We start from the raw sequence: 23,631 nt of genomic DNA, 5'->3' as shown, positions 1-23,631 counted from the left end.
ATTTTTTCTTTATAACACAAATACCTTGGAGGGGAGTGAGGGGTGGTGAAGTTCAAGGCCCTCTGATGAAGGAGATGAGTTCTCCATTTTTGGACCAGAAGAGTCCAGGTCAATAAAGAAGTAGTGGAAGGGGACAGGAAATGAGAGGGGAAAGATGAAAGAAAGACGTAAGAAGGAGGATGCAACAAAGACTAACGCTGCTTCTTTCACAATTCTGACCAAAGGTCAGTCTGGGGGAGACCATTTTACTCCTTCTAGTCATCAGTCTTAATCAAGACCCCTTTAAATATAGATCCCTAAGAAGAACTTATTTTAAAGGTATGCAGAGAAAGAGAGAGAGAGAAAATAAAGTCATGCAGAGAAGTTGCAGACCTGTTGTACTCCCAGACCTGAAATAGGCAGCAAGTTCAACTCCTGAAGACTAAGAGGGGCAAGGATCTCCTCAAGCAAGATAGGAGGCCACATCCAGGCTCCAAGTCCTGTATCTGAGCTAGAGAAAGCTATTCTTTCTGCCTGGGTAACCTGTTATAAGCTATTTGTCTGAAATGGGTCGGGACAGGCACAGAAACCCTAGCAACATGGATTTGTCTAAGTGATTTGCTGGCTCAGTCACTTAGTTTGTAATATTCATGTAGAATAAGAACACACACACACACACACACACACACACACACACACACACACACAAACACACACACACACACACACACACCAATGTAAGGCCTGAAGCTGAAGGCCAAGAAAGCTGAACGGTAGCAACACACACCTGCACACCCACACCCGATTAGGGGTTAATAAGCACAGACAGAAGAAGAAATCAAAAGCTCTCACCAAAAAATGTGAAATCACAAAACAATATCAATGTAGCTACGAACAATGTAGCTAAGAAACTAGAGAAGTTATACTAGCAGGGGAAGGAAAAAGGAGAAAACAACAACAAAAAATCATTAACAAAAAAAGGCAGTAAAAAAAAGGAAAAAGAAGAGCAGTTAAAGTAGGAAATAACAAGATTGTAAAAATAAAACCAAATATAATGGTAATTACAATAGACATGAATGGTTTAAACCCACTTATTAAAAGTTGGAGGTCATTCAATCATATAAAAAAATGGGCAGAAGATATGAGCAGACACTTCTCCAATGAAGACATACAAATGGCTATCAGACACATGAAAAAATGTTCATCATCACTAGCCATCAGGGAGATTCAAATTAAAAAACCACATTGAGATAGCACCTTACACCAGTTAGAAGGGCCAAAATTAGCAAGACAGGAAACAACATGTGTTGGAGGGGATGTGGAGAAAGGGGAACCCTCTGACACTATTGGTGGGAATGCAAGTTGGTGCAGCCACTTTGAAGAACAGTGTGGAGATTCCTCAAGAAATTAAAAATAGAGCTTCCCTATGACCCTGCCATTGCACCACTGGGTATTTACCCCAAAGATACAGATGGAGTGAAAAGAAGGGCCATCTGTACCCCAATGTTTATAGCAGCAATGGCCACGATCGCCAAACTGTGGAAAGAACCAAGATGCCCTTCAATGGACGAGTGGATAAGGAAGATGTGGTTCATATACACTATGGGGTATTATGCCTCCATCAGAAAGGATGAATACCCAACTTTTGTAGCAACATGGATAGGACTGGAAGAGATTATGCTAAGTGAAATAAGTCAAGCAGAGAGAGTCAATTATTATATGTTTTCACTTATTTGTGGAGCATAACAAATAGCACGGAGGACAAGGGGAGTTAGAGAGGAGAAGGAAGTTGAGGGAAATTGAAGGGGAGGTGAACCATGAGAGACTATGGACTCTGAAAAACAATCTGAGGGTTTTGAAGGGGCAGGGGGTGGGAGGTTGGGGGAACCAGGTGGTGGGTATTGGAGAGGGCACGTATTGCATGGAGCACTTGGAGTGGTGCAAAAACAATGAATACTGTTGTGCTGAAAATAAACTTAAAAAATTTTTTTTAAAAGTTGGAGGTCATTAAAAAATGTTAGTGACCTATATATTTGCATATACATTACAATGGGCTATTATTCAACCATAAGAGAGGAGGATATTTTGCCATTTGCAACAACATGGATGGACTTTGAGACATTATGCTAAGTGACTTAAGTCAGACAGAGAAAGACAAATGCTGTATAATACACTTATTTGTGGAATCTAAAAAAGTCAGACTTGTAAAAAACATCGAGCAAGGGATGCCTGGGTGGCTCAGTCGGTTAAGCATCTGCCTTCAGCTCAGGTCATGATCCCACGGTCCTGGAATCAAACCCCATGTTGGGCTCCCTGCTAAGTGGGGAATCTGTTTTTCCCTGTCCCTCTGCTCTTCCCCCAGCTCATTCTTTCTCTCTTTATCTCTCTCTCTCACTTGCTCTCTCTCAAATAAATAAATAAAAACTTAAAAAAAAAAAAAAAAACAGAGAGCAAAATGGTGGTTGCCAAGGAATGGGGAGTTGGAGGATACGACTGCTGTTGTTTAAGGGGAAAATCTTGCAGTCAATAATAAATAAGGTTATAGAGATATAATTCATTGTATAAGGAATGGAGACAACGATATTGTACTACCATTAACAAACTTGCTAAGAGACTAAAACTTAATTATCCCAACCACTAAAAAGAAAATATAATTATGTAACATGATAGAGGTGCAACATATTGCTATAATGACAATCATGTTACAATATATAAATGTATCAAATTGAAACACATTGTACACCTTAAATTTACCTATTACATGTCAAATATATGCAATTTAAAGAAGTTGGAGGTCACCAGATTGAACTTAAATCTACTGTATGTAGTTTACAAAAAACACACCTGAAATAAAATACGAGGGTTGAAAATGAAAAGATAGAAGAATATATTTCACAATACTGAATCAGACAAAATGGAATTTAAGTTGAAAAACATGACTAAAGATAAGGATGGACACTCTATGACCAAAAAAAAAAAAAAAAAAAAAAAAAATCTACTAAGAATTTAATGCAATCAAGAACTTGTAGGCACCCACTAACAAGCTTCAAAATATATAAAGCATAAAGCATAACCTGACAGAAAAATAAGGGGGAAAAACAATGAGTGAACTGACAGAAAAATATAAGGAAGTTGAAAAAGTCCATACTCATAGTAAAATGATTTGAACAACATAGCACCTGCTACAGAAGGAACCCAGACTACACTTGGTCACCTCAGAGAGAAACCTATCATGGCAGGAACTGAGAGAAATAAAAAACTGAGAAATAGGAGGCGTCTGGACTTTAGTTTCTCTGTGGAGAAGGAAGACTTGATCCTGAGAGTCCAGTCCAACTCACTGTGGCTTCATTGGAATTTGGGGCCAAAGTCCAAGTGAACAATCAAATCTGTCTGCATTTGTGTTTGTTCTCAATGACTCTTCTTCTTACTATACCTGCCAGGTATGAGCACTAGGATGATGGAAAATCTGAACTGAATTGTGGTAGAGCCAGCCAGTTCTTGATAGCAGAGGGGGAAGAGAATTTATGAGCCTCATAGAAAATAACAGAAACCCAAGGGAAAACAGATCATAAACACCCTATACATTCATTTTGAGATTCTGGTCCTCCCCAGCTTCTCTGGATAAAATCATCACCACCATCACCACCAGCAGCTGTTGGGTGATTACACAGGCACTGTGTAAGTGTGTCATATGCATTGCCTCTATTAATCTTCACAAAAACCATTTCAAGTAGGAGTTTTTATCAATATTCTCATTATACAGAAAAGAAGAGGCTCAGAAAAGTTCAGTGACTTGCCTATAGTAACAGAGCTAATAAATGACAGACTTGGGATTGAACCCAGTTTTGTGTGACTGCTCTTAAGCACTATATGACCTGGTTTTTTGGCTGATGAACTGAAAACACGTGGCACATAATAATGGCAACAGGTCACACATCCTTCAAATCTGAGGTCAGGTGTCCCTTGCCCCCAGGCAGAAATCAGTACTCAAGCTTCTAGTTTATACCTTCCCACAGACCACTCTAGAAGGTAATCTGTCTTTCCTGGATCCCCAAATCTTACCACTAAATCTGACCCAAAGAGAGTATCAGGATATTTTATTAAATTGAATTGAATAGATTAGCAAAAAGAAGCTAAATTCTGACACCCGATCACCACCATTTAAACAGTTACTTGGCCAATTGAATGTTAAATTTTAGAAACTCTTTTTTTTTTTTTTTTTTTTTTTTTTCCCAAAACAGGTCACTAGGTGAGCCAGTGACCCAGGACAAGTTCCTCCTGCAGCATGGCGCCCCCAGGCCCACCTTCCAGGCCTCTATCACATAGGTGACTTACTCTGCAGACAAATCATGGATGGTTCTGAAGGTGGTATTGTCACGTGAGGAGAGTTTTGTGGTTGGGTCTTCTAATGCCCTGGGTTTTCTTTCCTCCAGAATACCCTGGTACCCCACAGAAGATCTATACATTTTATTTTAAACAGGATTCTTCCTCCCATTTCCCGGTCAAGTCCCTATTTCTCGAGGAAAGTTTCTCTACACTGGTTACTCTGCGTTCTGGGAGGTTGGGAACGTAGATAGGGTTGGTACTTAATATTTAGCTGGTGATGCAAAGTCCTTGTGCTTACAGAACCATACTGCCAATAAAGAATTAAGAATGCAATGATTAATTAAGAAGTGGGAGGAAAGGAAAGTTTTTATTTATTAATCGCCTGGGAAATCTTCTGATGCTTTAACAGCACTATCTCACTTGATAATTGTAACACATTCCCAGGATGTACTATTGACTCCATGTTACCTGTAAGAACACTGAAACTCAGAGAAGGTAAGCCCCTTGTGAAATTCACAGAGACCTACAGTGACTGGCAGGATTTGAAATCAGATCCCTCTGCCTCCAGGGGCCTGGAATCTCAAAGAATACAGACAATATATTCTACGGACTCTGTTACAGGTGATCAGCGTTGGTGACCCTCCAAGTATCATACACTCCCTGGGCACAAGAAAGATCCTTAAGCTTAAACAAGAAATCATCTTACTGAGATCCCCTGTTTCCTGGTGAGAGCATTTGAGGAGAGTGATGCTGATTGATGCGGGTTGTAATAATACTTATTTGTCTGCAATTACTCCTTGAATCCCAGCCAACATGGGCCACACTGAGCTGCAGCTGTACAAGATGTCTGGATTCTCCCACACAGCTTAGAGTTGGGAACAGGGTGGTCAGGAAAGGAGCTGAGTGGGGGCAGAAAGACATCTCCATTCAATGAATATTTATTGCAGCCCAGCTCGACACCAGACCTTGGCAGGGAAGGGAGAGGAAAGGCATGAACTTAAGCAAAATTGCAGTTCCTTTATATGTCAATGAAATGTTTACTTACAAAATGCAAAAATACAAAGTGTGGTTTCTTCCTCTGAGGGAAATAACAAGCCCAGGAACAAAACCCAGCAGCATGATGTGATCGACACTATAATCAGGGTGCGCTGGGAGAGCTTAGAGAAAGTTGTGCCCCAGAGGGCTGGGGAAGACTGCAGAAGAGCCGACTTTTCAACTAGGTCTTGCAGGCTAGGTTTTGTGTGACTGTGCATCAGGTGGATGAGACGTGCGAAGGCAGTCCAGGAGTCGGGGAGGATGGGGACAACCAGAAAGGCTGGGGGCATGAGTGTGCATGACACACAAGAAGCTCTGGGGTCTGATATAGCCAATGCCCTGCCACAGGCTGGCTTAGAGACCTTGGGCCAGTTCCTTTCTCTGTGACTTTGCTGTCTCTTTTGCCATTTGTGAGATGGAGACAGTAGTTCCTACCCACTGGGTTGTCATAAAGATGAAATGTAACACTATGTTTAATGCTTTAAAAAGTTCCCGGCATATGTAGATACCCAATAAAAGCTAGTTAGTTTTAATTTTGTTATTAACATGATGATGTTTATATTAATGTGATGATGGTGATGGTGATGGTGATGGTGATGATGGTGGTCGTGGTGATGAGGGTGAGGATGATGATGTTGGGACAGTAAAATGAGGCCAGAGCCAAGGTATTGAGAGCTTCAAATGCTATGGGAAGGAATGGAGAATTTCATTCTCCTGTTCCAGAATGAAAGTGCAGCAGACAGAAGAGTTTTCGACTCAGCATAAAGTGATTCCACACCTGTTACTCTCAGGGCTCCCCTGAAGATACTCCTCCTGGATATGGCAAGGCCAACTCCCTCATCTCACAGGTTCTTGGGGCAGGGTGGAGAGAAATGAGCTCATCTTGGCAGGACAAGGCCCCCTTGCCACCCTATGCCCTGTCACTGCCCCTCATGTACATGCTGCGCGGGACTTGTGAGGACATCTTCAGGCCTGCTAGGATTTGAGACACATCATAATCCAAAAGGAACTGTCCATCTTCCTTCCTGCTGCCCTACCCACTGTGTTCCTCCATCCCACTCACCCCAGAAAGCTCCTGGGGCGTGGACATGGATATTCCCAGCCCATGAAGATGTTCCAGGCCATCGAACAGATCTGGTCCTGACCAAACGGTCTCCTGTCTGGGCTTGGAATTGGATAACTGGCCTCTCCCTCCCTTGCCCTGCCTGGTTCTTTGCTAATTTGCTCCCTCCCTCAGCAGGCTCCCATGCACCCCTGGGATTAGCTTAACTCTCCTGTTCTGTTTCTATTTCTTCAAAGCACAGGGCCTCTGCTTTCTTCCCTGTTCCCCCCGAACACTCGAGCTTCTCATTCCTGTTTTTTTGGTTCATCCTACCTGAATCCTACAGGTCAGCATCCCACGAACACTACTTGTTCATAGTGCCCTCTCTAGCTCCTATAGTCCCCACTAAGCTTTATTTTCTTGCTTCTAGGATATTCAGATGGGCCTCTACCCCTCCCCAGCTCCCTAGTTTAGTCCATCTTACGTCTTGTATTGGCATAAATACCTTGACCCATAGGTCTGATTCTCCAGAGATGGGGTGCCTCATGGAGGCCTCTCTACTTCTTCACTTGCACTGGGCACAGGGAATTAGCACTAGCTACACATGGACCCCCCTTCTCCCCTCTATGCTTAAGGCCGCAGCCACTCTTCTTTTCTCTCCATTCCGTACGTATTTCCCAAAGAGAACAAAGAAAGCTGCTCATATATTCCCAAAGAGAACAAGACACAAAGAAAATGTAGAACAGAGGAGAAATGCTCCATATTTGTAGACACAAGTTGTGGAGAGAGGTGGTAGGATTTGCAGCAAGGTTGGCAAGCATGATTTTTAGTTACCTGGGTTGGAGTCAAGGCTGTACAACCCACTGGCCTCTGAGAGACACTGCCCCTCCACCCTTCCTCCCAGTCTTGGGGGTGACTGAGTCCCAGAGAACTTGGGTGGACAGCCACATTCTTTCCTATTTGTCCTCAGTCCATGAGGGTAGGCGTGGAGGGCTGGAGCTTTCCCCTTGCCTTTTCCCTTAAAAGCTGGAGCTTTTAAGCCCCCTTTCCCATAGAGAATGAGGGCGATGTTAATTTAATTATTTTAGCCAACTCCTCACAATCATCACCAAAACCAACCTCTGCCTAGAAGTTAAAATAAAACCAAAAGTAAAGCAAGAATGACTGCAGTTGGACACCAGGAAGAACTGGCCAACCAGTGTGGTAGAGGTGGCAGAGAAGAACTTTGGGTATCTGAAGGACAGGGAAAGGCCACCTTAAGCCAGCAGGCATGGGCTGAGGATGCCCACATGCCTGGAGCCAGAGGAACCGATCTGATTATCTCTTGAGTTCTGTTCTAGTTCTGAGCTTCCATGAATCAATGAAAGGGGCCTAGAGGTGGAGCAAATGGCCTGAGGTGGCTGGTAGCAGATGTGAGGGTGGCAGCTCAGCTACTTTCCAAGTCAGCTGCACCAGCCTCCCAGGAAGTGAAGAAATCTCGATTCAGGTTCCTCTGCTGACCTTGGGGGTTCATTCCCTTCTCTGGGTTTAGTGCGATTATCCTTAAAATGTGGAGGCTCATCCAGATGTGGGACCAGCTCTGCCTTCCTGAAACTGTTGGAGGCATTGCCAACCTGAGCACCAGCCCCGGCCGGTCATCCAGCCCCAGGGCACTCCAGGACAGTCACCACTGCTTCCAGGGTGCTGAGCCTTGGGAAACCCTGACATATTACTTAGACATCAGTGGCTTCAAGGGTGCAATGAGGGGCCCCAGTGTCCCCACCTCAGAACACAGGGAACAAGGGCGATGCGCCCTGTGGCTGGACTCAGTCCACCGAGTCTCCCCCAGCTGAGAAGCATCCCGAAGCCCACTCCTTACATGCACAATGCAGCAAAACCCAGCATCCATGGGCCTGAGACTACTAGGAGCCAGGTACCTTTCTGCCCCAAACCTTGCAGGGGAACTGCCCGTGGCTCAGCAGGGCCGTCCTCCACCCCATCCCTCCCAGTCCTGTCCGGCTCAGCTCTGGTCCATACTCACCTGCCCTTCTCTGAGGGCCTACGTCATTTATTCTCCAAGCCCCAGCAGGGCCATGTGACGCCTGCTCTCTTTGAGACGCTTCTGCTCCTCAGCATTAACCTTGCTTTCCCAACCATGACGTCACCTCCACGAATGTCACCTGGAGTCTAGGAGCTTGGAGGGATTACATAAAACCGAGACTTCCAAATATGCATAGCATTTGGAAATTGAATTGGTTAAGGTAAAAGTTGAGCTAAAAAAAAAAAAAAAAAAAAAAAAAGCCTTAGTGTAGGGCCTGATGAACACAGGAGTTCATTTCTTTGTGCAGAACCGTGGCTGCTGTGATCGCCGTGCACACATCCACTCGGACGCCCTCACCATGTGCGTGCACACCGGCCTGGCTTCCCATGGCCAGCACCTGCGCCTCTGGCGGAGGGCCACCCTCGGGCTGCTGGTGGCCACTCTGCCCACGAGCACAAGGAAGACTGGAATGTCTGGGAACTGGCGGTCCATAGGGACCCATGGGTATGGTCCCTCAACCTAGGCTAGCTCTGAAGCTCACGCTCTGCTCTGTTCTTCTCCATGGAATTAAGCTCTTACCAGCTGCTGTGGTGGCTGGGCTTTACTGGCTGCCTTTCCTTCCTTTGGTCATCGCCCCACTACACTCACCTGCCAGCGCTCTTGCCCTCCTCCCAGCAAGCCACACGCATGCAGTCCTCTTCTTAGAACAGGGACCCAGGGTCCCTTCATTTTATCGCCCTGCCTGGCTCCCCTACCCCAAGCAGCTCATCCTGCTCCTGTTCATGCCCTGGCCTCCAGAAAGGAAAGGAAGAAGGACATCTTCAAAGGGAGTGAGGCAGGAAGCGCAGCCATCCCTTGCTTTCATGTGTCCTTGTGGAGAACTTAGCTGCAAGGGAGGCTGGAAACATGCCCAGCGGGAAGCAGTAATACAGATGAAGGGACATTATGGTGATGGATGCTGCGGAAATGGAATCGCCCTCCCCATTTACCGGGCCCCAGAGTGAGGTGCCCTGCAACACACCTTCCAGGTCCTGCCTTGCTGGATGCCCACAACACAGGATAAGACCATTACTGCTGCGGTTTGCCGACTGAGACAGGACTAAGTCATATATGAGCCATAAGGGGCAGAGTCAGATCCCAAATGCATGTCTGGCCCATGGGTCTCCTCTGTGGTGCTTCTGCTTTTTATCCCTAGATGTGACTTATAATCTGGTTCAATACCTGTGCTTTGAGAGTAACAAAACTGGGAGCCAGAGAAGGGCAGGGACTCAACCCAAATCACCCAGAGAGCAAAAACCTGGGGCTACTTGGCCACTGGTTGGCGACTTGGTCCATGGCTCCTTCTCTAGGCTGACAGCCTCCAAACAGCTTTTGCTCTGACTCAGACTGGTGCCTATGGGGCTGCTGGGAAGAGAGATATACATCCTCTGGACTCACAGCCCGAATTCACAATAGCATCTAAATTTCTAAACAGCAAATCTACTAGTCAAGGTGCCAGGGATGGCCCAGAGTCTATGTTACCTCTGTAGCGGCCCCTGCGTCAGCCCACAGACCTTGAATCAGCTCCCTGGCTTCTCCCAGAAGGCAAGGAGAGCTTATTCCCTTGGGCCTGGCTGTTTGCAGGCAGGAATTAGTGGAGAGGGATGGTGCCACCAAGGCCCCCAGATCCTCCATGAAGTCATCCCCTTGCTGTCGTCAGTGTCAGTTGCCTAGCAACTGCCTTTGGCAGATGGTGGCACTGAGAGCATGCCAATCTCTCCCACAGCTAAAAATACATGCCAACGACAACGGGTCTATTTTAAAAGATACAATGCGCTCCCAATGTCTTCCTTGAATGTGAGGAACTGTGCTGTGCCGGGTCTCTCTGGGCTTCTGATTTCATCTGATGGGGTGGAAGGGAGCATTCGAGGAAAGGAACCCAAGACCAGCACTGTGGGGGGCTTAGAAAAATTGTCGTGGAGGCGGAGGAAGGAGAGGAAGAAGAGGAGAGAGAAGAACTAATGAGCTGGGAATTAAATATAGTCGGCAGCACATCCTCTTATCTGGCCACATTTTTTTTTTTTTTAATCTACACAGGAGGGTGGGGTTAGGAAGCAAAAATCATAGAATCACAGAAGCCTAGACCTGGAAGAGACCCAATCTCATTTCCCCGTTGGGAAAGCAGAGGCCCTGAGAGCTGGAGATGAGAAAACTCAGCTCTTTGTCCTTGTTCAGGGTGCAAAGGCTGGGGTTCTAGGTGTGGACATGAGGCCTTGGACCCTCTCTAACTCCTCTTTTGCACTTCTTTTGTTTGCTTTTTAAAATTTTATTTATTCATTTTAGAGACAGAAAGCAGGGAGAGGAGCAGAGGGAGAGGGACCAGCAGATTCCATGTTGAGCACTGAGCACAGCTTGGGGTTCGATCCCATTACCCTGAGATCATGACCCAAGCCCAAACCAAGAGTCAGACGTTCAACTGACTGAACCACCCAAGGGCCCTCCTGCACTTCTCGTAGCAAGTTGACCACATGACACGTCACCACCTTAGCTTTCTGTCAATCACCATTATCTGCAATCACACTTCTGTTGGTACAAAGAGAATAGAGATTCTATTCATGCATGCATTTACCCATTCATGTATACGGTAAATATTTATTAAGCACCTACTGCTACACCGTGCCATGCCCTAGAGATAGAGCAGGGAACAAATACATATGGTCCCCATGTCCTGTTGCTTGTGGTCCTACAGCTGAGGCGGGTACTACACAGGTAAGCACAGGGCACCACAGGCTAAAAGCAGACACTAAAGCCAGACCCAAGTCGATGCCCACTAACCAGCTCTGTAACCAAAGGTTACAAATGCTAGCACTTAGTAGGGCTGCAAGATAAAATACAGGAGACCCAGTTACATCTGAATTTCAGATGAACTACAACTTTTAAAAATATAAGTAGAAACCCAGTATTACATTATCTGAGGTTCAAATGTAACTGGGTCTTCTGCATTTTTATATGCTACATCTGGCACCCTTACACTTCATATCATGGTTGCTTGATTTCCTCATCTATAAAATAGGAAAAAATAATATCTACTTATAGGGGTTATGTTGTGGATTAAATGAGAAAAACTTGTCTATCTGAGACTCTCCTCTCGTCTCCCTTGTGACTTGCCTGGGGTTTTGCCCTGGCTGGCATGTTAGCCCTCCTCCCCCAGGATCTGCATAGGGGTGGCCCTGCTCTGTCCTAGGGCTGAGTCGGGGGGTGAGGGAAATATGCAGGTTGACACCTGCATTGCCCAAGGAACCAGGAACCAACCCAACTTTACTTGGAGTGCTGGTCAGAGCCCACAGCCCTCTGTTAGACTGGGGTGCTTGTTCAAAAATATAGATGTCGGGGTTCTCTGCAAGCTTTAACAAACCAGAAAGTCTAGGGGAAAACGTGCCTTTTATTTTTTAATTTTTTATGTTTCAAGATTTTATTTGTTTGAAAGAGAGAGAATAGAGAACTCTAGAGAGAGCAAGCACGAGTAGGAGGTGAAGGGCAGAGGGAGAGGGAGAAGCAAACTCTCTCTAGGGAGCCCCCTGTGGGGCTCGATCCCAAGACCCTGGGGCTGTCACCTGAGCCAAAGGCAGATGTTAACCAACCGAGCTGCCCAGGTGCCCCAAGAATGTGCCTGTTGAACAAAATCCCAGGTAACTCCCTGGACTCAGAGATTTGAGAACTACTGGCCTGGGACGTGGAGAGGGACACCTGTCCCTGCTGAGAGGCAATCCCCGAAGCCTGCATTGACCCGTGGGATCCTGCAGTGGATCCTGGAACGGAAAAAGGACATGAGAGGGAAACCGGGCGAAATCTGAAGAAACATCATAGTTCAGTTAATGGTATCGTACCCATGTTAATCATTGTACCACAGTTACATAAGACGGTAACATTAGGGAGAACACAGCGAGGGATATATGGGAACTCTCTGTACTATCATCGCAACTCTTGTGTAAATCTCATATTATTTCCAAGTTAAAAAAAAAAAAAGCTTATTTTGACTCAAAGCCTGCCCTGCGCCTTTCCCCAGTGCGGTGGTGCATCAGAAGGCCCAACCCCCAGGCTGCCTGGACTCAGCTTGCGTTGGTTAAGCAAGTGCAGGTAGCTGAGCGCCTCCCCATCCCCCACCCCCAAACACAAGGATTCTGGGGAAGCACTGCTTCTCTTTCCTGCCACTCACACTGGGGCTTAAATGTCAACCTCAATGAATTACATTTTAATCTATGTTATCAACCTGGCCAAGGCCCTAATTGGATGCCAGGCACACCCGCTGAAGGGCATGCATAATTCATCAGCTGAGAGGCCAAGAAAGCCTTTCATCATGGGCCAGGGAAGGAGGAGAGAGAGAAGGAGAGGCGGGGGGGGCAGGGGTATGAGCTGGAAAAAGAGGGCAAGCAGGTAGGTTGGACGGGAGGCAAGAGAAGGGACCTGGAATAATAAAGTCTTCAAGAGTAGTCTCTAAGCTTCCGCTTAGGGTCACCTCCTCCAGGAAGTCTTCATTCACTGTCCCCTTACCCCCACCATCCCCCCTGCATGCTCCAGGTCCTCCTTCCCCTACCCTCCTGTAGCACAGGACATATCTCCTGGGATAATGTCTAACCGAATGACAGGTCACTCCCTCCTGGCAGAGTCTGCACATGGTATGGGTTTGTCAAGTGACTGGCTCTCCCTCGGATTTCTAGCTCAGACTATACAAAGAAATGCTCCAAACGAACGAGTGCTTGCACTTGAGCTCGCTGGCTCTGCCACCAAACTTGCTCCTGTTCCTCAGGGCCACCCTCCATTCTGCCCAACCTCTGCCATCTTCTTCTGCCTGCCAGCTCCTGAAGCCAAGAACCACACAGGGAAGCCAACACAGTTACAGTGGAATTGGAAAGGGAAGTCCGTATTTCTCTGGGCAGGCCCCCTGCTGCCTGGCCAGGCCCGGAATGTCCCCCACAACACCTTTCTCAGGCCTCTCTACGTGGCCTCCCACTCCACTCAAACTGCCTTGTCCAGGTCACTATCCAAATCCATATGAGCTTTGACAGTTTCTTAACAGGTCTTCAACTTGACTGACCTGCAGTAGCACTGAGCGCCCCCTCCGCCTTGACACATGACCTTCTCTTGACTCTGGACACTGCACCCTTCTGCTTTTCCTCCTTCCACTTGAGCCACTTGGGTGTCCGCTGGCTTTGCTGAATGTCTCACTTTTGTGGGACTGTGGAATGGTGGGAAGCCCCAAGGGTCATTCCTCAGAACTCAGCTCTTCTCCAGCTGTTTCTACCTAACATGATTCAGCTCCTTGGCTCTAAACGCCATCAAACACCAATGGTTCCTAAACAAACACATCCACCCTTGACCTCTCCCTTAAGCTTCCAGCATAAATATCCACTTTGGATGCCTACAGTTATCTTTGGCTGCATAATACCTCCAAATGCAGCAGTTTAAAACAATAAACGTGTTCTCTTGCAGTTTCTGCGAGTGACGGATCTGGATGCCATTTACCTGAGGGCCTCTGGCTGAGGTTCTCAAGCTGCCAGGTGGAGCTCTAGTCTCATCAGAAGGTGTGATGCGGGAGGGTCTATTTCCAAACTCACTTCCATGGCTGTTCCATGGGAGTTTTTCCATAGACTCACAATAAGGCAGCGGCCTTGTTTCAGAGACAGTGAGCAAGGGCACAAGGAAGAGGACCCCAGGCAGAAGCAGTGGTCTTTTTGTAACTTGATCTCAGAAGTGACACTCCACCACCTTTGCCCTATTCTGTTGGCCAGAAGTGAGTCACTAAATCCAGCTCACCTCAAGATGAAAAGACCACACAGGGCGTGAACAGCAGGACACAGGGATCATTGAGGGCATCTTAAATAGGCATCTTCAACTAAACACGCCCAGGAAAGAACTCCTAAAATTTCCCGTCCCAAACTTGTTCCTCTCCACATTTTCTCTATCTTAGTAGCTAGTGTACCAGCAGCAGAATGGAGTGGCCTATCAACTTGGATAAGCTGGAACTACATCTCCCAGAATCTCCCTATTGCATGGTTCTGGGACAGAGTTGGCCAAAGTGGGAGCTGGCACAGGATCTGGGAGAAGGAAGTGAAGGATCAGTCATTATTCATGGAAGATCATGGCAGCCACATACCCTGCTGGGCAGACATAGAGCTCCCTGGAGCCTTGCAGCTTGTCCTCACTCTTCTCTGCTCTGTGTCTAGCTTATCTTTCTAACTACTGATCCACAGTTGACCAAGAGCTACCCCAGACCCACCTCCAGATGGGTGGCTGTGTGCCCAGAGAAGTGGCAGACACACAGAGACATCAGAGCCCCAGAGCCCTCTCCATGAGCCTCCTCATGGCCTCGCCTTGCTGGCTAGATGTGCTAGATTTTTTGGAGGTCCCTACTGGTCCAACTTATTCACTTACACAGGGATTCAGGACCATTATTGGCTCTTTCTCTGATCTCTAAATTCACCCTTTCCCTTCCAAACTTCACTGTCCTGGTTTCTCCCACAGTAAGACAATGAATTCCCATAGTGAATTCTTTCTCCCATACTGCTGCCTCCTTTTTGCCACAGCTGAAGTGGCACCTGCTCAGAGAGGCCTTTCCTGAATTCACCAGCCAGGCCCATGTTCTGATCCCATAAACCATCAGATTCTGAATCATTGTTAACCAACTTTGCCTCCTTATTCTGTCCCATCTACTGCACAGTGTTCTGCAATTGTGCTACTATGGATGAGTTTAAAATCAGGCCTGCAAAATGGGCACATTCATGCCTACTTTTTTGATGGGGAAATGAACGCACAAAGAAGTAAAGTGATTCACCCATGATCTCATGGAGCAAGTGATGAAACAGACGGTAGGAGGGGAGATCAGAGCCCAGTTCTGCCTGATCTCTGGCCCATTCACTTTATCATCTATAATGCCTCCCCGTGCCTGAGGCTGGCTTTGGGAGAGTTACTCAACATCTCAGTCTCAATGTCTTCATCACAGGTACCCACGGATTGGGAGCCCTGAGAGTACTTAGTGAATTCTAAGTACTATGACTTGTCCCTCTACCGCCAGCAGATCCCAAAAGCCATCTCCCCTGGGATGGATCCTCAGAGTGGAATCGAAAATACTCGGGGCTATTTTGAGCAGAAGATCCATGTGTCCTCTTCAAGATTGTGGCAGATTTCATCCTGGATCCCAGGCACTGCCCTGCTGGAGTCTCTTTTTGCCCCATCCCTCTCTCAGCTCACAGTCTCAGGTGGGCTGGTGGCCCATCGCCCAACCCCACATGAAACAAATAACAAAAAGCCCCAGGCCACAGACCAAGCCAGCAACTGGGCAGTGTTAATCACAGAGATACACAGAAGCCTGGGAGGCACCTGGCCTCCCCTCTTTCGGGCCTTCACTAGCTTCCAGGCCACTATCCGCTGTGTTCCCTTGCAGTAGGGCTGGGCTGTGCCAGGTCTTCAAGGAGCGTCACTTGGAGCTCTTCTGAGGTTTATGCAACTTGAAAGTCACACAGTGACTTCTCCTTACTTCTTCACTGGGCTCATACCTTTGCCCAAAGGTACAGGTGCACTTGTGAATTATCTCCTTTTAAGATTTAGAAAAATCACTACTTTTTCATCAGTTTATACATCCCAGACATGTTTTCCCATCTGCTGTTCAACCATCAAAAGTTATTAGGTGGGTTGAACATAAAGCAGATCCACTGGAGAGCTCTGGAAATAACCATACCTAGCACATTCTGAGCTCTTCTTCATTGCCTAGCAGTGTGCCCAGTACTTCCTGTGAGTTAAATGCACAGACACCTTTCAAAAATCCTGGGAGGTAGCGACTGTTATTATTCCTTCTCCAGAAAAGGAACTGAGGCTCAGAGATATTTAAAATATGCCTGCTTGTTGCCCCTCAACATCCAAGGAGCAAAGCCAAGATCTGAATCCTGGTGGACACCTCCAGTCAGTTGCTAAACTGCACCCAGCCACAGAGGAGGGCCCAGGGAGGCGGAGAGGCTTGTCCTGCTCCTCTGTGCAAATGCTTCTCAGATTTTAATTAGCAATAATCGCGCCTCAGATAAACCTCATTGGCTACGATATTGCCACTGCGCAAAGCTTACTTCTCAGATTTTAATGCACCCGTGAATCACCTGGGGTTCTAGTTAAAAGATATTAAAATGAAGATTTTGATGCTGCAGGTCTGGGGAGAGGCCCAAGATTCTGCATCTCTAACAAGCTCCTAAGTGATGCTAACGCTGCTGATCCAAGAACCACACTTTGAAGGATGAGGCTCCATACCACACTGCACCTGGGCAGTACCTGCCCCTTTCTGTCATGTGGGATCCCCCTGGGTAGCTAAGTTCTTGCATTGAGCACAGACTGCTCCTGCTGTTGGAAGGAACAGAAAACCCACTTCAAACATTGGTTTAAGACAAAGGAGGAGTCTTGTAGATGAGAAGGCTTGGGTTCAGGCAATGCTGTATCTAGGTGCTCTGCTGATGTATCAGGACCTGATACTGTTCAGCTCTGCTCTTCACAGTGGGCTTCATTCCCGGCTCCACATATTGATACAAATGCTGCCAGAGGAATGAAGACACAGTGGGATGGTCTTGACAAGCTGAAGCTCTCTCCGTTATGGGAGCCTCCGAGTGTCTCATCACCCCACACCTGACCTGGTATCCTTAAAGTCTCAGCTGGCTAGAGATGCCAATGCCACCAAGCCGATTTGCTAAGGGGCACATAAAGGTCAACTGGCCATACTCTGGTATGTAGCACCTTCTCAAATTCTCTGGGTTATTCTGGTCTTCCTCAACTGTGGCAGGGTGAATTGTGGGTCCTGACTCTTCATTCTCCTAAGTGTTAAACATTCACGTCTTTGCCATAGCTGCTGGTGGGTGGAGTGAATTCCCCCACCTCATGATTTGGGGGTTGGCCATGTGAGCTGCTTTGGTTGACAGACATTTAAAAGTGTGAGTGAGCAGCAAGAGGCTGCTTGCCCAGTGTGGTTTCCTGTCTTGTGCCATGGTGCCCATGGAGCGAAGCACATATCCTGAGCATGTACTCAAGGGCTGGTGGCCCACGGAGGATGAGAGACATGTGAAACAATTTTGTACTAAGTCTGCGGCCAAGAGCCTGGGGCCCAGCCTAGCCCAGCTACGCAGCAGCTCACCTGAGAGACTGAGAAAGAGAATGAGTGATTGCTGTCCTAAGGCCCCAAGACTGAGCTGTTCTGTCACATGGCATCACTGTGGCAGGAGCTTATATGCCGGCTTAATAATTCAGACTCAAGAACTGGACAATAACTTCTCTTTTTGAGCTCCCCATATAGTACCTAGTATACACTCAGGTATTGGAAACAATAGGACTCTGCCAGCCTAATTTCTCAATATGACAGATAGGGAAACTGAGGCTCAGAGAACTGGGGATTTGTTTACGATCACACTGAGTGCATGGCTCAGCAGGCAGAGCTAGAACTGCCTGCTGACTTCTGAGTCTGGCTTTTCCCCGTCTCCTCTTATTTCTTTGTTTAGAGCCTGAAGACGACATTCCCCTGACCTGCACCATCTTGACAAGAATGGCCTCGAGATGCAGAGGTCCTACTTGACTTTGACCTTGCATCTTGGGATGACCTTTGAAGGCCCCTGTACTCAAGGCTCCATAGGGATTTCTGAGGTCTGCTTTCCAGGCACAGCCTGCAGGACCACAGACATAGGCTATGTTCACTGTGTGGGCACAGAGACGTCAGTGATACAGGCTGGTCCATGTGTCCATGAGGTCTCAGGGTCCCTGGGCGGAAGGTTCTACATAGATCACCTAAGAAAAGTCACAGCTGAGACCAGGGCTCACATGAGCTGTGATTGAAAAGGAGAGTGAGAGTGGGACTAGAAGGAAGCAGATACGGGTCCATCAGCTCCTGGGGACCACCTGGGATGGACCCCAACGCAAGGCCAAGTCCAACCATAAGGTACTTCTTACTTTCTGAGAAAATGGTTCCCCAGCAGCCTTGCTGAGGGAAGTGGGCGCTTGGCTCACAAGCCTGGTTGGCAGGCATACAGCACAGATGGGCTGCTGACAGCATCCCCCTCGTGCCCCCTCCTCAGAATATTCTGAAGGGGGAGCGAGCAGCAGGCCTGCCTGCACATCTCCTCCCGCCCCATGTTCACACAATCTGGCAGCATCTCTCACGTGCACCCCACCTCCACTGATCTTTTCCATCTCTGCTGGCCCCATAGGCCTCTACCCTAACCAGCCAGAGTTACCACCCCAAAACCAGGGCCAGGATGAGGTAAGCTGGGTGAGGTACAAAATTTATGGAGATGCCCAAATTACTCAGCAATCAAGATAAATAATATTTCTGTGCAATGGTTTTTAAAAGTAAAATTAATGCAAAAAAAAAATCCATGATGAGCAACTATCATAAACTTAAGCAAAGACAGACTCAGAGAGGATGGGGTTTGGGTTGAGGCAAATAAGGCCATGGCCTATAAGTACAGGGTTAGATGTCGTCATGAAAAAAATGGTGGCATGGAATGCCTGGGTGGCTCAGTCAGTTAAATGTCTGACTCTGGATTTTGGTCAGGTCATGATCTCAGCGTCCTGGGATCGAGCCCGGAGTCATTCTCAGCACTCAGTGGGTAATCTACTTGAGATTTTCCCTCTCTTCCCCTTCCCCTACTCATGTGTGCACGGGCATGCATGATCTCCCTCTCTCTCTCTCAAATAAATAAATAAATAAATAAATCTTTTTAAAAAATTTGATATTTCATTCATAGTGGATTTTTTGCATTACTTTAAAAAATTTAAAATACTGCATTAAAATATTTATTCTTTTTTTAAAGAGAAAGCCAGCAAGCAGAGGGAGGAGCAGAGGGAGAGACAGAATCTCAAGCAGATTCCCTGTTGACTATGGAGTCTGATTGCAGGGCTTGATCCCAAGACCCTAAGATCATGACCTGTGCTGAAATCAAAAGTCAGACACTTAACGGACTGAGCCACTCAGGGGCTCCTTATTGATTTTAATCACTGATTTTTGGCTCCCAGTTAAATTCTTCAACCAAGACAAGCACCTCAATTTCCTCATCCAGATCCCAGTCCTATAAAATGTGGTCTTGTCACCCACCCTCCTCATTCCTAGCAATGCCTCCCCAATATTGTCAGGATACAGGAAAAACTTTGTAGGTGCCTTTTATGTCCTCACGGTCAGATCCCTGCCCACTTCACCATAACCACCAGTAGTCATCTGGAACACACACATATGTTGGGTTGTTAAAATACTGGAACACTTCCCAATCTCAAACACCAGCACCCCACTCCAAGAGTCCCATGTCATCCTAGCTCCTCTCCCAGGACGCTGTCAGAACTCCCCATAATCCAGGAACCAAAGGACTAATGGCTGACCAACTCAGGACTCCCAGATACTACCTGAACAATATTCTCAATAGCCACCTGTCTGGCCTCATCCTTTGTCATGTTTAATAAACTTAGTGAGGCTAATTACTCAAATTAGAGTTCCCTCCTCACACTATAAACAAACATGAATTCCAGCCAATGTAGAGAACTAAATAGACACCTAAACAAAAATCAAATAAACCAAGACCCGAAAAACTTATGCAAATAGATTTAAGAAGTTTTCCAAAATCAAGTGTTGGGAAAAGTCTTCCTGAGCAAAATATAATGCCAGATTAGAAAATTCAGAGAAAGTGTTTGCAAGAAATAACAAACAACACCCATAATATGTAAAGAGCTCTTATCAATCAATAAAATGACAAAGAACACAAAAGAAAAATGGACAAACATATGAATGAGCAATACACAGAAGAGGAAATAAAAATGGTCAATAAACATAAGCAAAGGTATTTAATTTTGGTAGAACTCAAGGAATATAATTAAAATAACAATGAAATCATTGTAACTCACTCAGTTCCCCTAAATGTAAGAGACTGTGAATAGGCAGCATTGGTAAAGATGTAGTAAAACAGGTACTCTGTTGGTGTGAGTAAAAGTGATTAAAAAAAAATTTTTTTAGGGGGGCCAGGGTAGTTCAATTGGTTAAGCATCTGCCTTCGGCTCAGGTCATGATCCCAGGGTCCTGGCATCAAGGTCCAAATTGGGGTCCCTGCTCAGCAGAAGTCTCCTTCTCCTTCTCTTCCCCACTTGTGCTCTGTCTCTCAAATAAATAAATAAAATCTTTAAATAAGTTATTTGGTGGGATAATTTGGTAATATTTAAGGGTTTTAGAGGAGGATGGAGCACTGGCTATATCTTTATCCTATCTGTAAATTCCCTTAGCCCTGGAAATGGAGAAAGGCCATAGTCACTAGTGTAGATACCCCATAAAGAAAAGATCAGACAGCCACAGGGAAGAGAAATCCATGAAGCCAGTGGGTAGCAAATGCAAAGCCTTTAACCAGAGGTCCTCTACCTCACCATGATGCCTAAAATGAGTTCGCCCAAGCCTATGAGACACTTGGAGTCACTCAGTGACTGCCTGCAGCTTCTAGGTCAAGTCTCAGCTCCTTAGCATGACATACCAGGCCTTTTATGAACAAGCTCCTGCTGTCTACCCCCCCTCCCCATTTCCTACTGCTCCAACTCATACTCCACATTATGGCCATTTCCAGACTGAGCATGCCATATTCCACCCTGCTGGTCCCTCATACATGCCCCCTCTATCCCCTAAAATTCCCTTTTCTTCATCTGTGTCAGACCAGCAGCCCCCAGTCCTTCAGGGCCTGCCTCAGGCCTCCCCTCTTCCAGGAAGTCCTTCTAGCTTCTCTTCAGACTGGGCTAGGAGCTTATTCTTTGCAATCCTGTGACACACTGTACCCTGGCCTCTCACTCAGAGTTCTTAGTGACCTGCTTCCTTACTCAGCCATGAGATTCTGGAGGACAGTGAGCTCACCCCGGGCACCTCTGATCTCTGACGCTGAATCACAGGGCGGTGATGGAGCAGTTACCACTGGTCAAACACGTACCAGACCCAGGCAGTGCAGTGGTGAGTAGAGGTCCCTGTTCTGGAGCTTACTTCAAGTGGGAGAGACAGAATAGATGTGTTAATTAGTTCATTAAAGGATGGATTATTAGTGTTTGAAGTAGACAAAGAATAGCAGGGAGGACAGGTGGGCAGCTGTAGGTAGAGTCATCAGGGAGGCCTCTCTGAGAAGTTGAGACCTGAGGGGTGAGGAGCCAGGGGCGGGGAGAGCCAGGCAGAGGAAATGAGGGCAAAGACCCTGCAATGGAAGTCACATATTGACTGGAGGACAAGTGTGACCATGACGGGATGCCATCGAGGAGCTCTGGCCATTTTTATTTATTTATTTATTTATTTATTTATTTATTTGAGAGATAGAGAGTGTGCACACACATGAAGGGGTGGGGAGAGAGGGAGAGGCAGAAGGAGAAGGAGAGAGAGAATCTTAAGCAGGCTCCATGCTGAGCGTGGAGCCCAACATGGGGCTTGACCTCAGGACCCTGAGATCGTGATCTGAGCTGAAGTCAAGAGTCAGACACTTAACTGACTGAGTCACTCAGGCACCCCCAAAGAGCTCTAACTTTCAGTCTCTCGAGCTGCTATGTGAGAAGTGAACTTGGACATGCAAGGGTAGAAGCCGGGACACTAATTAGATGGCTATTCCACCAAGTGCAGTAATGATGATGGGTGCTCAGAGAGAAATAGAGAAGTAAAACTGCATTAGGAAAAGACCTGAAGTCTCAGTGGTTAATTACATTCAAAACATGTATAGTTTATTTCTTGCCCACATAAAAGTCCAGTGTGGGTTGGGCAGCCCTCACGCTGGAGCTCTGCCATCTGGAACGCGTGGTCTCTAAGGTACCATGTCAGGGAAAGAGACAGTCAAGGAGGCACACTGGTTCTTTACTGCCTTGGCCAGGGAGTGCCCTGTGTCACCTCTGCTCACAATTCATGGGCCAGAACCAGTCACATGACTCTATCTGCAAAATGGGAAATGCAGGGGAGGGCATGAGCCATCTCCATGGACTCCAGAAATAGATTTCTTTCCAGAAACAGAAGTGATCTGACTTGATGGGTCAGGTGCAGAGGCTGGAGGTTGGGGTGGGGAGGCAATGGCAAGAGTCAGGGATAAATCCCAGGTTTCTGGCCTTGGCACGTGATGTAGAGTTATCACATCCAAAACAACACTGCTCTTCCCCTCCCATGCACCTATTTCTTCCTCCATCTTAGTTGGCAAGTCCATGTTTCTGGTTGCCAGCTCAAAAAACTTTGCTTCTTTCTTGAATTGTATACTTTAAGTGGATGGATTATATGGTCTATTATATTGCAATATAGCTGTTGATAGATAGGTAGAGAGATGGATGGATGGATGGATGGATGGACAGATGACATATTCAGAATCTGGTCACATCTCTCACCTTCACTGCTGCTACTCTGGTCCAAGCCCCCACCATCTCTCACCTGAACCACGAAAACACGGTGGCCAGACTGATTCTGCTAGAACTTAAAGCAGACTAAGTCATTCTTCTGCTGTCTCCTGTCTCAGCATTAAAGCCATATTCCTTACATGGCCTACAAAGCCCAACATACTCTGACCTCGCCTTCCTCCTGACTTGGCCTGACCTCCTCCTTTTCACATACTCCTGGCCAGCCACATCAGTCTCCTTACCATTCCTCAAAGGAACCAGACCTATTCTCACCTCAGGATCTTTGCACATTGTCCAGCCTGGTCTGTGGTCCCCCAGACACCTGCATGGCTCCCTCCTTGACCTCCTCCTCCTCTCTGCTCAAATTTTGCCTTCATAGTAAGGCCTCACTGACAGCCATAGTTAAAATTGTAACCCTCCCCCAGTAGGTTTAATCCTTCATTACCCTCAACATTTTTATGGAATTTGTTATCTACCATGTTATCCAGTCAACTTATTGGTTGTATCTATTGTTTATTGTTCTGCTTCCCCCAACTAAAATGTAAACTTCAAGAGGACAGGGATGACTACTTTGTACTCTGATGCATTCCAACCATTTAGTGCACATTAAAAGGAAAGGACTGTTGATTAAGTAAATAAATATACGAAATGGGTCACCAGGTGGGGTGGAAAAAACTCCCATCCATGGTAGGTGTTCAATAAACATTTGGTAATTACGTATTGACACAAGACTGATCCACAGGCCAGACTTAGGAATGTGTTCCAGAGATCCCAGAGAGTAACAAGCACAATGTCTCAGCCATACTAGAGTTTCAGCAAGTTTTCATTTAGGGCAACTTTGCTTCATGAATTCTATTTC

At 46.6% G+C, this 23,631-nt stretch overlaps 1 long non-coding RNA gene and 1 pseudogene across 1 annotated transcript in view; both read right to left on the bottom strand.

The window, feature by feature from the left end:
• LOC131818443 (uncharacterized) overlaps window positions 1-23,631 on the bottom strand; it is a 95,019-nt gene that overhangs the window by 18,934 nt on the left and 52,454 nt on the right. The gene's annotated exons all lie outside the window — the stretch shown is intronic.
• LOC131819051 (U4 spliceosomal RNA) lies at window positions 16,341-16,492 on the bottom strand (annotated as a pseudogene).

Source organism: Mustela lutreola, chromosome 16 (genome assembly GCF_030435805.1).
Source record: "Mustela lutreola isolate mMusLut2 chromosome 16, mMusLut2.pri, whole genome shotgun sequence".
In the NCBI taxonomy this organism is placed as follows: Eukaryota; Metazoa; Chordata; class Mammalia; order Carnivora; family Mustelidae; genus Mustela; species Mustela lutreola.
The sequence above is the reverse complement of the archived record's forward strand: the minus strand, read 5'-3'. Positions and strand labels throughout refer to the sequence as shown.